The sequence below is a fragment of the Sturnira hondurensis genome, unplaced genomic scaffold (genome assembly GCF_014824575.4).
Source record: "Sturnira hondurensis isolate 20B ecotype Veracruz unplaced genomic scaffold, ASM1482457v3 Scaffold0006713, whole genome shotgun sequence".
NCBI lineage: Eukaryota > Metazoa > Chordata > Mammalia > Chiroptera > Phyllostomidae > Sturnira > Sturnira hondurensis.
The window spans coordinates 4450940-4464670 of NW_028079344.1; the positions used below are offsets into that span (position 1 = coordinate 4450940).

General features: G+C 41.9%; 1 protein-coding gene across 9 annotated transcripts in view; it reads left to right on the forward strand.

Moving 5' to 3' along the window:
• PTPRM (protein tyrosine phosphatase receptor type M) overlaps window positions 1-13731 on the forward strand; it is an 827815-nt gene that overhangs the window by 704097 nt on the left and 109987 nt on the right. The window lies entirely within an intron of this gene.

The window sequence follows — 13731 nt, forward strand, 5'->3', positions numbered from 1 at the left end:
AAATTTGTTTGGGGAGAAATGCAAAGCACAAGAGCATCTGCCACCTCCTGGTCTGAGCTTTTGTAATATTTTACAGCACCTGATTTAACTTGAGTGCATAATTCTAACAAAAGAGGTTATAGGATAACCTCTGTTAACATCTGATGCAAATGCGGGATAACATCTTAGCCTATCTACCTAGGCCAAGATGGAGGCATAGGTAGATATACTTTGCCTCCTCACACAACCAACTGAAGGACAACAACAAATTTAAAAACAAAAAACAACCAGAACTGCCAGAAAATTGAACTATGGAAGTCCAACAGCCAAGGAATTAAAGAAGAAACATTCATCCAGACTGGTAGGAGGGTCAGAGATGGGCAGTATGGGCAGAGAGGACATACAGCAAAGCAGCAATCCAGGCAGTCCCACATCTGAGTACAGATAAGCTGGGAGAAACAACTGGGGAGGACGACAGACCGTGCAACCCAGGGTTCCAGTGCAGAGAAATAAAGCCTCAAACCTCTGCCTGTGAAAACTTATGAGGGTTGCGGCAGGGGAAAGAAACTGCTAGTCTCATAGGAGAGTACATTGGGGGGAGCCCATGGAGTCCTAGAAGGTATACAAGCCCACCCACCCAGGGATCAGCACCAGAAGGGCCCAATTTGCCTGTGGGTAGTGGGGGAAGTGACTGAAAATGGGGCGAGAACCAAGTAAGTGACATTGTTCCCTCTCTGGCCCCTCCCCCACATGCAGCACCACAACACAGTGAAGTGGGTTGCCCCGCCCTGGTGAATACATAAGGTTCCACCCCTTACAACATAACTGAAGCACTGAGACAAAGAAATATGGTCCAAATAAAAGAACAGATCAAAACTCCAGAAGAAGAGCTAATTAAGAAGGAGAGATCCAACTTATCAGATGCAAAGCTTAATACAATAGTAATCAGGATGCTCACAGAAATGATTGAATACAGATGCAAAATGAAGGAAGAAGTAAAGACTATGCAAAGTGAAATGAAGAAAAATACACAGGGTACCAACAGAGAAGGGAAGGAAACTGGGACTCAAATCAATGGTTTGGAACAAAAGAAAGAAATAAACATTCAACCAGACCGGAATAAAGAAAGAAGAATTAAAAAAATGAGGAGTAGTTTTGGAACCTCTGGGACAACTTTAAACATTCCAACATCCAAATCATAGGGGTACCAGAAGGAAAAGAGTCTTCCTTCAACAAATTGAAAACTTATTTGGAAAAAAAATGAAGGAAAACTTCCCCAATCTGGCAAAGGAAATAGACTTCCAGGAAGTCCAGGAAGCTCACAAAATCCCAAAGAAATTGGACTGAAGGAGGAGCACACCAAGATACATCATAATTACATTAGCCAAGATTCAAGATAAGGAGAGAACTTAAAAGCAGCAACAGAAAAAGAGATAGCTGCCTACAAAGGAGTTCTCATAAGACTATCAGCTCTCAAAAGAGACCTTACAGGCAAGAAGGGGCTGGAAAGAAGTATTCCAGGTCATGAAAGACAAGGACCTACAACTAAGATGACTCTATCCAGCAAGGCTATCATTTAGAATGGGAGGACAGATAAAGTACTTCCCAGATAAAGTCAAGTTAAAAGAATTCATCATCAGCAAGCCCTTATTATGTGAAATGTTAAAGGGACTTATCAAAGAAAAAGAAGAAGATCAAAACTATGAACAGTAAAATGACAACAAACTCACAACTATCAACAACTTAATCTAAAAAACAAAAACTAAACAAATGACTAGAACAGGAACAGAATCACAGAAATAGAGATCATGGGCAGGGGGAGGAGGAAGAATGGGGGAAAGGTACAGGGAATAAGAAGCATAAATGGCAGGTACAAAATAGACAGGGAGAGATTAAGAATCGTATGGGAAATGGAGAAACCAAAGAACTTTTATATATGAGCCATGGACATGAACTAAGGAGGGGGGGAGGTGGAGGGATGGAACAGTGCAGGGGCAGGGGATGCTAAAGGGAAGAAGAAAATGGTACAACTGTAATAGCATAATCAATAAATAAATTTTAAAAATGAAGTTGTAGGATAACAAGGTAGAGCTGAAATATATATCTTCAGTGTCCTTGTAGATCTGATAAACTAACATAGTTTCCTAAGCTTATGCAAAACAGAAAGTCAAGAGGCATATTGTAAGAAACTAAATTATACATCAAGTCATTAAACCTCAACCTTCACTTCTGATTGAGAGATTGCTGCTGTAGTCAAGTGGGAGCAGAGGCAAAATGAAAAAATAAATAAATGAAAGACCTGATCACATTATACACTTCAGTGGAAATGTAATTGCCTATCAGTTTCCTTGAAGTCCTTGGGTATGTGCAAAATTGTATGTAGCTGCTGAATTAAGAGGCATGCCAAATGGCATCCTTGTGAACTCCTAATATCACCCTCAGATGCAAGAGGGGTAGTGGGGAAGAAGTAGGTTCGTCATTGTGGCTGATGTCTAACTCTGCATGTGTTGCACAGCCTGAAAATGGCCTGCCCATTGAAATGTTCGCTCTTTTTCTTGACCTGGTTTTCCACCCAGATACATGTTCATGTAGGTAACATGCACCTTTTCGGGTTTTTTAGAGTGGTTTTTGTAACTGGTTTAAAGGCAAAGTGGTTTGGTAACTTACTTTAAAATCAAGCCTAAATAGACAGACTCTTTAGGATGCTTGTGAAATCCCCCTTCTCAAAGGTTTTATATCCTGGAAAATATTCTCCTCTGTCAAGGATGAGCTAAATATGAGCATCTGGGAAGGATGGCAGTGCAATAATGACCTCTCTGGAGGTCATCTTCTACCACTAGGAATGTGAAATGGAAAAGGCATGAAGTCGGCATGTGCATAAGACTTCATCACTCTGAGGCCCAGCAGAGCAGGCAGAGCTGGAGAAACCAGAAGACCCTTTTTGACCCTTAATTAACTGCCAAGACTCTGCAGATTGCTGCTGGCTCTTCAGCATCCCTGTATAGTTCTTAATTAATTCTGGCTGCCAGGGTTGCCCACACTAAATCATTACAAAATAAGTCCTACCTGAGGAGTGCGTTAATGGCCACGGTAAGCCCTGTGAACCACATTTTCTTTCATCTGACGCTGTGTCTTGAAGGCTTTGGCAGTGAGTGGAGTTGTCTGCCTCTGTGAGTGGGTCTTTTATCACCACATCACAGCGCTACAGTATCGAGACAGAAAGTCTCCCTGCTTGCGTGAACTGTGGCTGGACTAAGAATTCAGTGATAATACCACCTCAAGAAGTGAAGGCTACAAATGTTCACTGTGGAAAAGATCTTCAGAGGAGCACATATTGTGTGTGCACATCCAGCACTGAGAGCCAGCCAGGGAAGGAGGGCTGGGTCTGCCAGAGCCCGGTTTTCTGTTTCCACACTTGGGTGACTCACTCCCACAAATCATTCCCCCTAGCTTTCTCCAACCCGGTGTCCACCAGCTGGCATCAGCGTAATGCCTTGGCTTTCTGGCAGTGCCACTGCAGGCTGCACCACGGGCATAGTGGATACTTGGAAAAAAATTCTCATTTTAAATTAGTGCGTTAGCATCCAAAGTTATGTATCAGTCACTTCAGTTTAATATTTGTGCATTTGTGACCAGAAACTGTTCACCTCTGTGTGTGCTAAGTGTATTACTTTGCTAGGACTACTGTGACAAAACACTACAGACTGGGTGGCTGTAATAACAGACATTTTCTTCCAGAGGGTAAGTTTCCTGTGAGGATTCTTTCCTTGGCTTGCAGTTGGCCACCCACTTTGTGCCGCTACATATGGCCATTCCTTTGGGCAATTCTCCTCAAATATGGACATCAGTCATGTTGGATTAGGGCCAACACATATGATCTCATTTAACTTAATTACCCCTTCCACAGCCCTGTCTCCAAATACAGTCACAGACCACATTCCGAGGGGGGTTAAGTCTTCAACATATGAACTTGGCAGGGGGTGGGGATTGGGAGGATAAGCCCACCTGTTAGGGAAGAGAATTCAGCTCTAACACTGAGAAAAAAATATTTCTTAGTTAAGAAGCTGAGAGATCTTCCAATTTGAGACTCAATGAAGATGATTTCCCTGAGAGGTTGGGCTAGGCAGTCCTCCAGCAACTCCTGTCCATCAGCCAGCCTCCAGGTTGCGTCCCCTGTAAATCATACCCTGAGCTGTCCCGTATGGAAGCTACTAGCCACATGTGGCCATCTAAATCTAAATTAATTTAATTTAAACAAAGTTTGAAAAGATTCCGTTCATCAGCCTAGCCTCATTTCAAGTGCTCAGTAGCTAGTGGTCATTGTACTGGATAGTGCTGTTGCAGAAGATGCCCATCGTCACAGAATTGCCATTACTGTTCGTGTACTAGAAGGGTCATATTCAACAGCTTTGTCCCATGAAGGCAGTTCACGAAAGGAGCATCCTGCAGCTGCCCGCTTTGTACTCAGCTCTCTGCCGCGTGGGTGTGACATGGGAACGTAGGCCTCTCTTCAAGGGCATGTAATTTAATTGTGGTGATAAAAAATAACATAAAATGTTACATAGCCAATCTGTAAAGAAAATGTAAGTGGTGCATACATATACCTACAATAGAATTTTGAAGGAAAAAATGATCATTGGAAACTGGAGAAGAAAATGCATGGAAGAAATAGGTTTGAGCTGAGCTACAGTAGTTAGATCAATTTTCAAGGCAAGGCAAGGGAAGGAAGGGCCATCCCACTAAAGCGACATCACATCCCACAAACATGGGGATATAGAAAGTCACAGAAGAAAACTGTCATGTTGACCTTTATCTTGAACTTACCTTAACGTCGATGCTTTGGTTCTCTCCATTTCACTTCTCAGTAAAGAAGTAAACACTCCTTTTTCACTCAGCTCCTTTTTCAATCAACCTTTCCTACTCATTCACTGGTAGAACCTTGGGCTCTTGTGCCTCCTGGAAGATGCACAAAGATTTCCTTTGTTCTACTGTCTGCCTCTAGAACTGTTCTGTTCCTGCTGTCCGGTCCTCAGCCTACAGTAGGACGCTTGCTGCAGGAACTCCTGTCGTGACTGCCAGATCCATTGAGCATGGTCCCCCCTCTAAGGACAGCAGTCTGCACTATTTAATACCATGGCCACTAACCACCTATGCTCTTGAGCACTTTCAATGTGGCTGAGGTGAGTGAGGAAGAGAGCATTCAGGCCAGAACCCCTTCAGGTTGTTCAGGGAGGTTGAATGAGCCATGAACTGAGTCAGTAGCTTCTTTGCCTCAGTTGTTTCAGCAACCCCATCCTTTCTCTAGAGGATACATGATACATTCAGTAACCCTGGAAGTTGGGGTGATCTCCCAATTCATTCCAAGGTGAAAGTGGTGTAAGGGAAGAAGAGCACCTAAGAGTCGTCTTGGGAAGCTTCTCCGATGGGGGTCCACAGATGTGTTCATGAACTTGTCTCCTAATGGCTTAAATACTGAGAGTAACACTGTAGTCACTGATTCAGTGTTGATTACTTAATTATAATTACTCCAATTTATTAATTTAACTATAAGACATTAAAGACTTTTACAGTGTTTTAAGGTAAAGTTACTTTGGGGGAACTTAATGCTTGGCGAAGACTTTTTGGACATCTCACCAAGAGCATCATCCATAAAAAGAAATCAAGAAATTGGACTTCATTAAAATAAAAACCTGTGTTCTGTAAAATATTGTGTTAAGAGAATGAAACAAACAAGCTCTCAACTGGGAAAAATAGTTGCAACCCACATACCTGACAAACGACTTATATCTAGGAAATATAAAAACCCTTAAAACACAACAGTAAAAATACATATCATTCAAATAGAAAATGGATAGAGACATGGAAGACACTTCATCAAAGAGGAAAGGGTGTAGGGAGGGAGAATAAACACAGGAAAAGATATTCGGCATGATTAACCATTAAGAAATGCACACTAAGACCAAAATGAGAGACCACTGCACAAATATTGGAGCATCTAAAAGAAAGCACAGGGACAGCAGTAAACTCTGGTGAGAATGCAGGGACACTGGGTTGCTCATAAGTCACTGGCGAGAAGGTAAAATGTAGAGACAGTCTGGAAAATAGTTGACAGTTTCTCAAAAAACTAAATATGTCCTTACCATACACCTCGGCAATCCCACTCCCCAACTTTTATGCCAGAGACATGAAAACGCCCACCCCTCGTCCCACAGAAGAGCATAGAACTGCTTCAACACATTGGGCCGATTTCCATTTCCTCGTGTTGATACCGTACTGCAGTACATAGTGACCATTGGTAGCCACTGGGGGGACTGCGGAGTACTTAGGATCTCACTGCACTGCCTTTGCAACTTCCTGTGAACCTATAATGCTTCCAAGTAAAAAGGTTTTTTTAGTTATTCTTTGGCATATTTCAAAATTTACTTTGAATGTATTGGTTACCAACATAATAATTTCTTAGCTCATTGTGGTAATGATGATTATACATGATAATAATAATCACATGGTTAACCTATACTCTAAATATGCTGGAATCAGTTATCATGAGCATAAGTTAAACTATGACAAAGAAAAAAATTGAAGAATTCATGTCTGTTACAATATCAGTGCAATCAATGTAATAGACAGAAAACTGTACTTGAAAAATAATTAAATAAATTTTTTAAAAAGTAAAAAAATAATAAAAAAGAACTGTACTAATGGAAGCATATGAGGGAACTTTGACAAATTATTCTGATTAAAAAAGAAAAATAGACCTGTCCATGCATGGATTGAACTGGAAAGCATTATGCTAAGCAAAATAAGCCAGGGGGTGAAAGACAAATACCATAGGATCTCACCTTTAACAGGAACCCAAACAACAAAACAATCAAACAAGCAAAATATAACCAAAGACACTGATATAGAGAACAGGGGGACAGCGTCCAGAGGGGAGAGGGGAGGAAACTTCAGGGGAAAAGGGGAAGGGTTTACAGGAACTAGTATAAAGGACACATGGACAAAAAGGAGGGTGGGAATGAGGGGGAGAGGACTGGGTTGGTGGGCTGGGACAGGAGTAAAAGACAGAAAACTGTAATTGAACAATTAAAATAAAATAAAAAAGAATTTGAAAGAAAGAAATAACAAGTATACAATAGTGTATAATAGTATTTAGCATTTGTATTTAGTATAGTTAGAATATTATTTGCAATCTGTATTTAGAGTAGTACTTAGAAAAAAGCAAGTATGCTACACTTATCTTGTATTCTTAATAATGTCATCCATTATTAATATTCTCTGTTCTTATTAATACTTCTAAACTGATAGCTTATTGTGATTTCACAAAAATAATTCTTAGGTAATCAAAATCTTTTGAGCCAAAGTTTTTTCCTCACTACATTTCTTGGCAAAAATTCAAATCTTCTCTCAGAATCTTCTTTGCTGAACCAACCGTCTTGAGACAGTGTGTGCAAGTTCATTCTGTTTTGTGATGGAGATGGAGACAAAGGGCCTCCGAGGGCATTAGATCTTTGTTGTTTGCATTTCAAAACTGACCCCGAAGTTTAATTTCAGCTCTCTTGCCTGGTCTAAAATGTTTTAAGGCAGTGCTTCTAATAGCATGAAGTATCTCATCTTAGTTTAGTCCCAAACCTTGTAATTCTAAATAAAAAGTTGAACCATGTGCCCCCACAGTTTTAATTTAATATCTGATTCCTTGAATTAGGGCCAACTCTTCATTTTTTAAAGCATCAGCAGATTCTAAGTACAACTTTTGGCCATTTCCTTTTAGCATCTGACCTTAGTTCACTTAAACTAATTGTTATCCTTTCCTTCAAATTGTGACTGTAAAAAACAAAAACTATACTACAGAACATTAGAGACATTTTTTACATTCTGAGTACAGTACACTCCATCTAAAATATGCTTTTTTGTTATTACTCTCTCAATCATGGCAGCAATTTATTTAAAAACTACATAAATCATATGATTTTAGAACCCTCTTTAAGAACCAGACCTCAAAAATTCAAGTACATTCATGATTTACGAATCTTCTGATTTATAATTGTCATCAATGTATTCACTAATACTTACAGAGCTCCCCCTACGTGACATGCTGGAGGGGGCCGGGGGCGGCCAGGAAGCTCCCCTCGTCCGCAGCAGGGCTCGGGGTCAGGGCGAAGACAGGCTTCCCTGCTCGGCTGCACTGCGCTCCCACAGAGATTCTACAGGTTATGTGCATCACCTGGTAATGTGCCAGTTGGGTGGCACCTTATATGTATAAGTGCCTTACATGTTCTTTTCTGATAGTCATCGGTTTTAATTACTGAAGGCAATTCTGTTAAGTAATTTAAGTTACTATAGTGTTTCTATTGAACAGATTAAAAAACAAATTCAGTAACTGACTGGTGGTCACATCCCTGGGATCAGTCAGAGCTGGTATTTAAACCCAAGTCTTCCAGTCCTAAATAGCCCCATGCTCTTCTTCCCGTTTCTATACCCTGTGTTGTGAGCCAAGACTGATGATGAATTTGTAGTTCTCCCCATGTGTGCTAAGTAAACAACTGATCATGTACAAAGTCATTTTTAGGAGGTCCACTCTCAAGGAATAATAAACAGCACTGAATTACAGGGGCAAGAAAGCGGTTGCCTGTCCAGTTAGTTCTTTCAGTCTTTTCATTCATCAGTGGGCCTTTTGGGCTCTCTTGCCCAGCAGAAGAGGCCTCGGGCTCAGAACATAGACTAACAGTACAGCCCATTGTTTTATTTTGGTTTTTATTTACCTTTGCTATTGTTATTACCTGTGGTAAATGTTTTGGCCTTCAATTTACTACAATGATATGAAATGTCTTCTAATTAAATGTATTTAAATATACAATAATTAAATTTAAATCCTTGGATAAATTAGAGAGAATCAGTAATGGGCTGTGGAAAATGGTGAAGATGGTACACAAGTGATAAAATTTGGGAAGAACTTGTGTGTAGCTGAGGAGGCCTCAGTCTTCATCACCTGCCTTCGGGATTCTCATTTCATCTTTTCCTTCACCTCCTTGCAACTTCCCAGTCTCAAGTTATCTTACTAAGGTGATGACAGTTTATAGGGAGCACATCAGATGAATAAGGCATTCCACCCAAGTCTGTAGTAAGATGATTTTAACCATTAACGTTGGATCTGTTTTAGGAGGTAAATTAGTTCTTTCAAGAACAAAGGCTGTCTTCTGCTCTGCACAAAGGCTGTCTCTCTGGAGGGGTGATTGGCAACTCTTAGAAACTCCCACCATGCCAGGGTTTCTGTTCTGCGCCTGGGACAGGCTCGTGGTTTTGACTTTGTTCAGAATCTCCTCCTCATGCCCATAGGCTGAGGCTAAGAGCTAAGGCTTTCCTCACAAGAAGTAACCTGTGGACCTCTAAAGCACAAGTGGCAAATTCAAGGCCTGCGGGCTGCATCCAGCCTCCACCTTGTTTTATCTGGCCCGGCACCTTGTTTCTACCCAGCAGCAGTGCCGAGCTCCCTAGTTAAGGAGTAGTTACATTTATACAGTCCTAAAGTTACATTGGGCCCTTTGAAGGCAACTGCAAGGCTGATGTGGCCCCCAGTGAAAATGAGTTTGACACCCCTGCTCTAAAGTGCCAGAGTCCAAAACCTTCAATAAGACATGTTTGGCTAAACATCAGTCAATAAAGGAGAGCAGCTGTGACTCTTAATTTCATCATTCGTTGTAATTTTCAATAAAAGCATTTGCTTTTAAGAGTAGAAATTGAACTTTCTGACACCATAAATTGAGACACAATTATTCTTCACTAAACTGTTTGAAAGGGTATTTCTAACCTTCATTTCCAAATTTCTAAAATACTTCTTCCTTCTAAATTTTTATCTTCAATTGTCATGGCTTAATTCTGTAGAAAAAGCTTGGTAGTTATGCTGATAGGTTTTATTAATTAATTGGTGTCAAAAAAGAGTCACAAATCTCTCATTAAAATCTCTTTTTCTGCTACACTTACTCATTTCTAAGTCTGTCGTGTCTAAAAAAGCGTCCTTGGATCTTCCATCATGTTTGATGGGCTGTGATTTCTGAGGTGAGGACATTTTAAAACTATAGCTCTCCAAAGAATACTTTGGAATTTTTTGATTTTTGTGAGAGAGGGGCAAGAACAAAACAACAATAACCCCACTTCTCGATATGGTGTAGAATCAGTAGAGGAAAAATATAGAGCCATAGAGGAAAAAATTGAAAAGGACTGTTGTCAGGGAAACAGTAACAAAAATGACAAGCAAGTCAATAGGATTTCCTGTCATCGGCAGGCTTCAGTGTTGGAGCAAGAACAGTAATTGCTGGTCCTGATGAGCACTTCTCGTGTGTGCACTGGGTGTGTCACACAAGTTGAGTCCTCAGGTCCTTGTGACAGCCATGTTGTCAGCAGGGAGACTTGCTAGGTTTTCAAATAGGAAAGTGGCAGGAACCAGGTGCATTTTTAAAAGCTCGGTCTGGGAGAAGTTTGTAAACTGGAGGGAGGTAAAGCAACCAGGTAGGAAGCTACTGTGATAATGATAAATAGGAACGCACTCTTCTGGCTGCTCTCAGAAGGACAGGAGCAGCTACATGTCTACAGAAACACCCATTTGTTCTCTAGGTGTTCTGGGAAGCTTTTTGCCAAGGAGAGACTCCTGTTCATCTCTAAAGATCTGGGCACATTCAGCACAAGCTCCCTGACAAATCACTTTTCCAAAGCAGGTGCAGAGGTGGAGGAAATTACAGTCCTTGGGTGATATTAACATCTCAAACCCTGGCAATATCTGTATCTGAGGGGAAATGAAAGTCGCTCTCTCTCAAATGTGGGAGGCTATCCTGGAAGTAAGACTCAACCGGAGTGACTTACAGAAACCGCAGAGCAGTGGAATCAGATATTTTCACCCGCCTTTTAAACAGAGCAGCTCTCTTTTGGTACCATTTGTGACAAGTTGCTCAGGGACATCACTATTTCGATACCCCATCCTATTACTGTGGCCTCCTTGGAGTTGTCAGGGTAATGCATGGTTAAAGAACAAGTCCAAGTTCCCACATCTTTGCACAGTTGGTTAATCTCATGACACACACCATGATCATGAGATGGGCAGTGTCCATACCCAAAAGTAAACTTAGACCAAGTTTTAGGTAATGAATATTAACATGGCTGTAAATCCTTGCAGTCCAGCCCCTTCACTGCCCCAGTCTCCACTGTGTAATAAGCAGCAGAGACTCTATCAGGACCTTCTAGAAGAAAGAGTTTACAAATGCAGCCTTTGAGTTTCACACTGAGGAATATCCTTCTCATGATGGGCCCTTTGAAATCATCCTTCAGGGGCAAGTGCCAGGGAACCAGGGGCTCCCCAAAACTCTCAGCTGCCTCTGCAGCATCAGAGGGAACTTCACCACGTGCAGGGAGACAGAGGTGTCCAGCCCAGAGAGGGCGTCCGAAACACAAGGAGGCTGGGCACTGCTGGCGCTCGGGCCCTTCATCATTAAGCTCTCTTCGATGTTCTCTTCGGGGAACAAAGGGAAGAGGAACGCAGGCCAGGAGAGGGTTGACTGTCCCTGAACAGCTACTCTGCTTGTCCAGCTCTCGCCCCAATTATATCAAAATAGCCCTCTTCTTAAAGCCGGTTGCTGTGCATCCATCTCAACAATTCAACAGAACATCGGCCTCGTCCAAGGAAAGCGCAGCAACAGCCAGTGCTCCTCAGTGACCGTCCTCATCACTTTTCCTTCTGTCACGCAGATAAAGATGGCTTCTTTCTCTCTGGTCACTTGATCAGTGGTTTGCAGATGTTGTCTGCTTTGATGCACTTAAGGGATATGTCACATCATTAGCGGAGCTTGCTGCTGCAGCAATATATTTTTTATCACTGCAAAAAAAAAGTGGGCTTTGAAATTGGGCAAACTTGAAGAAAAGCAGGTGGATGGAGGGCCCCTCCAGGTTGGACATGGCTTCACATTTCCTGAAAAACCACTGTGCGGACAGTAACTGAGCAGGCTTATTCTATAAAACTTGGAAACTGAAATGCTTGATGGCCTATGACCCATGCCAAGGGTGACTTCAGAATGCCACATGTGCACAGTGAAACGGACACAAAGCCATGTGTCCTTGGCCAGTTTTTTGGCCAAGCTCAAGGATCACTAAGTTGAGAGCTGGTCAGCCTTGATTCCAGGTCTCAGGTCCTCTGCTTATGGCTGGCACGATCTCAGGCAAGCCACTTTATGCCTTTGACCCTGAATTTCCTTATCTGTGTAATAGGGAAAAAAGCCTGACTTGATAGAGCTTTGAAAACCCCATAAGCATATATGACTCAATAGGAAGAATATGATATTGCTGTGAAAAGTCATTCATTCTCAGTAATAGTCAGTAGAATTTAAAAAAAAAAAAAACATGTTCTAACGCTCAGCCAAAACATCCGGGGTGTGTTATGTTTCTGGGCATGAATATCAGGTAATTTTTTAGGCTGCAAACCTCAGTTCAGTCATCAAAAGAGAAAGACATGTTAGATGAAGGAAAGCAATGTGACAACTACTGCCGAGGCCGTCACCTGCCTGGATCCTGCAAAATAGAAAAATTCTGCACAATTTGGAGTTGGATTAAGTTGTAATAAAACATGGCCATTTGAAGTGCTGAGGTGGATAGCAGCTTTTTAAAAATACCACAGTGTTTATGCCCTGGCCGGGTTGCTTTGTTTGTTGGATTGTCATCCCATGCACCAAAGGGTTGTGGGTTCGATTCCCAGTCAGGGAGGGTACTTATCTAGGTTACGGGTTCAAGCCCTGGTCGGGGTGCATATGGGAAGCAGCCAGTCAATGTTTCTCTCTCTCTCCCCCAACCCCCTTGCCTCTCTCTCTCCCTCCTGCCCCCATTCCTTCCCTCCCTCCCCCTTCCTCTCTAAACAGCCTCCAGTGAGGATTTAGAAATATAAATATATCAGAATGTTCACCTTTAGGTTTTAATTTTTATAGCAGCACATGGTTTGTGTATCTAGAGTCTTGTTTTCACCCAGTCACCACTGCTTTTGCCCTTAAAGCATTACACACTGTCTTTGGCTGCCTCCTTCCAGGACACTGGGTGATGACAGTCAATGACTGGTGACCACTGCTGCCCCGGGCCTGAGCTTCTGGGGCCACCTTCTCTTTGGCACTCCACTCTGTGGCCCATCAGGCCATTGTAGGTATCTTCAGTTGTTTCGTACAACAGCAATAAATAGTTTATATGGACATAGTAAAATGCAGCACTGGGAAGAACCAGAAGAGAAGAATGAGCAAAAAACAGAGACAGTTCAGAGGCTTTGCATGCCCCAGTGAGTTCATCTTCCTTCTTTCAGGATGAAGATTTTAGTCATTTTGTGCGCACAGTTTTAGTCATATGAGAAAGGGAGGAAAAATTCCACTTCAGAAGCTTCTGAAAAAACTGACCCTGCACTGCCTCAAAGCACACGGTACGTTATGTACAGGCTTGACCTGCAGCCTCTGCTTCCTGGCAGCTTTTCTGTTAAATAGAATTTTTTCTCCTTTTTTAATATCTGGGAGCTGTGGCATTTTTAACAGACTGCATCATTTTGGAGTAAGGTTCTCTTGAGGTGGGGAACTGAGACGTGTAATTATATGCTGTGGAAAATGACAGCGGTGTGAGGGGTGGGGGAGGAGGTTATTGAATCACAGAAACATGTTTCTTATTCAGAAAAAAGTGACAGTGTGCAGGATGTTCGATTTCCTTTTGCTCTGTGCCCATGGAGACTGCAGCTTCCTCAAGTGG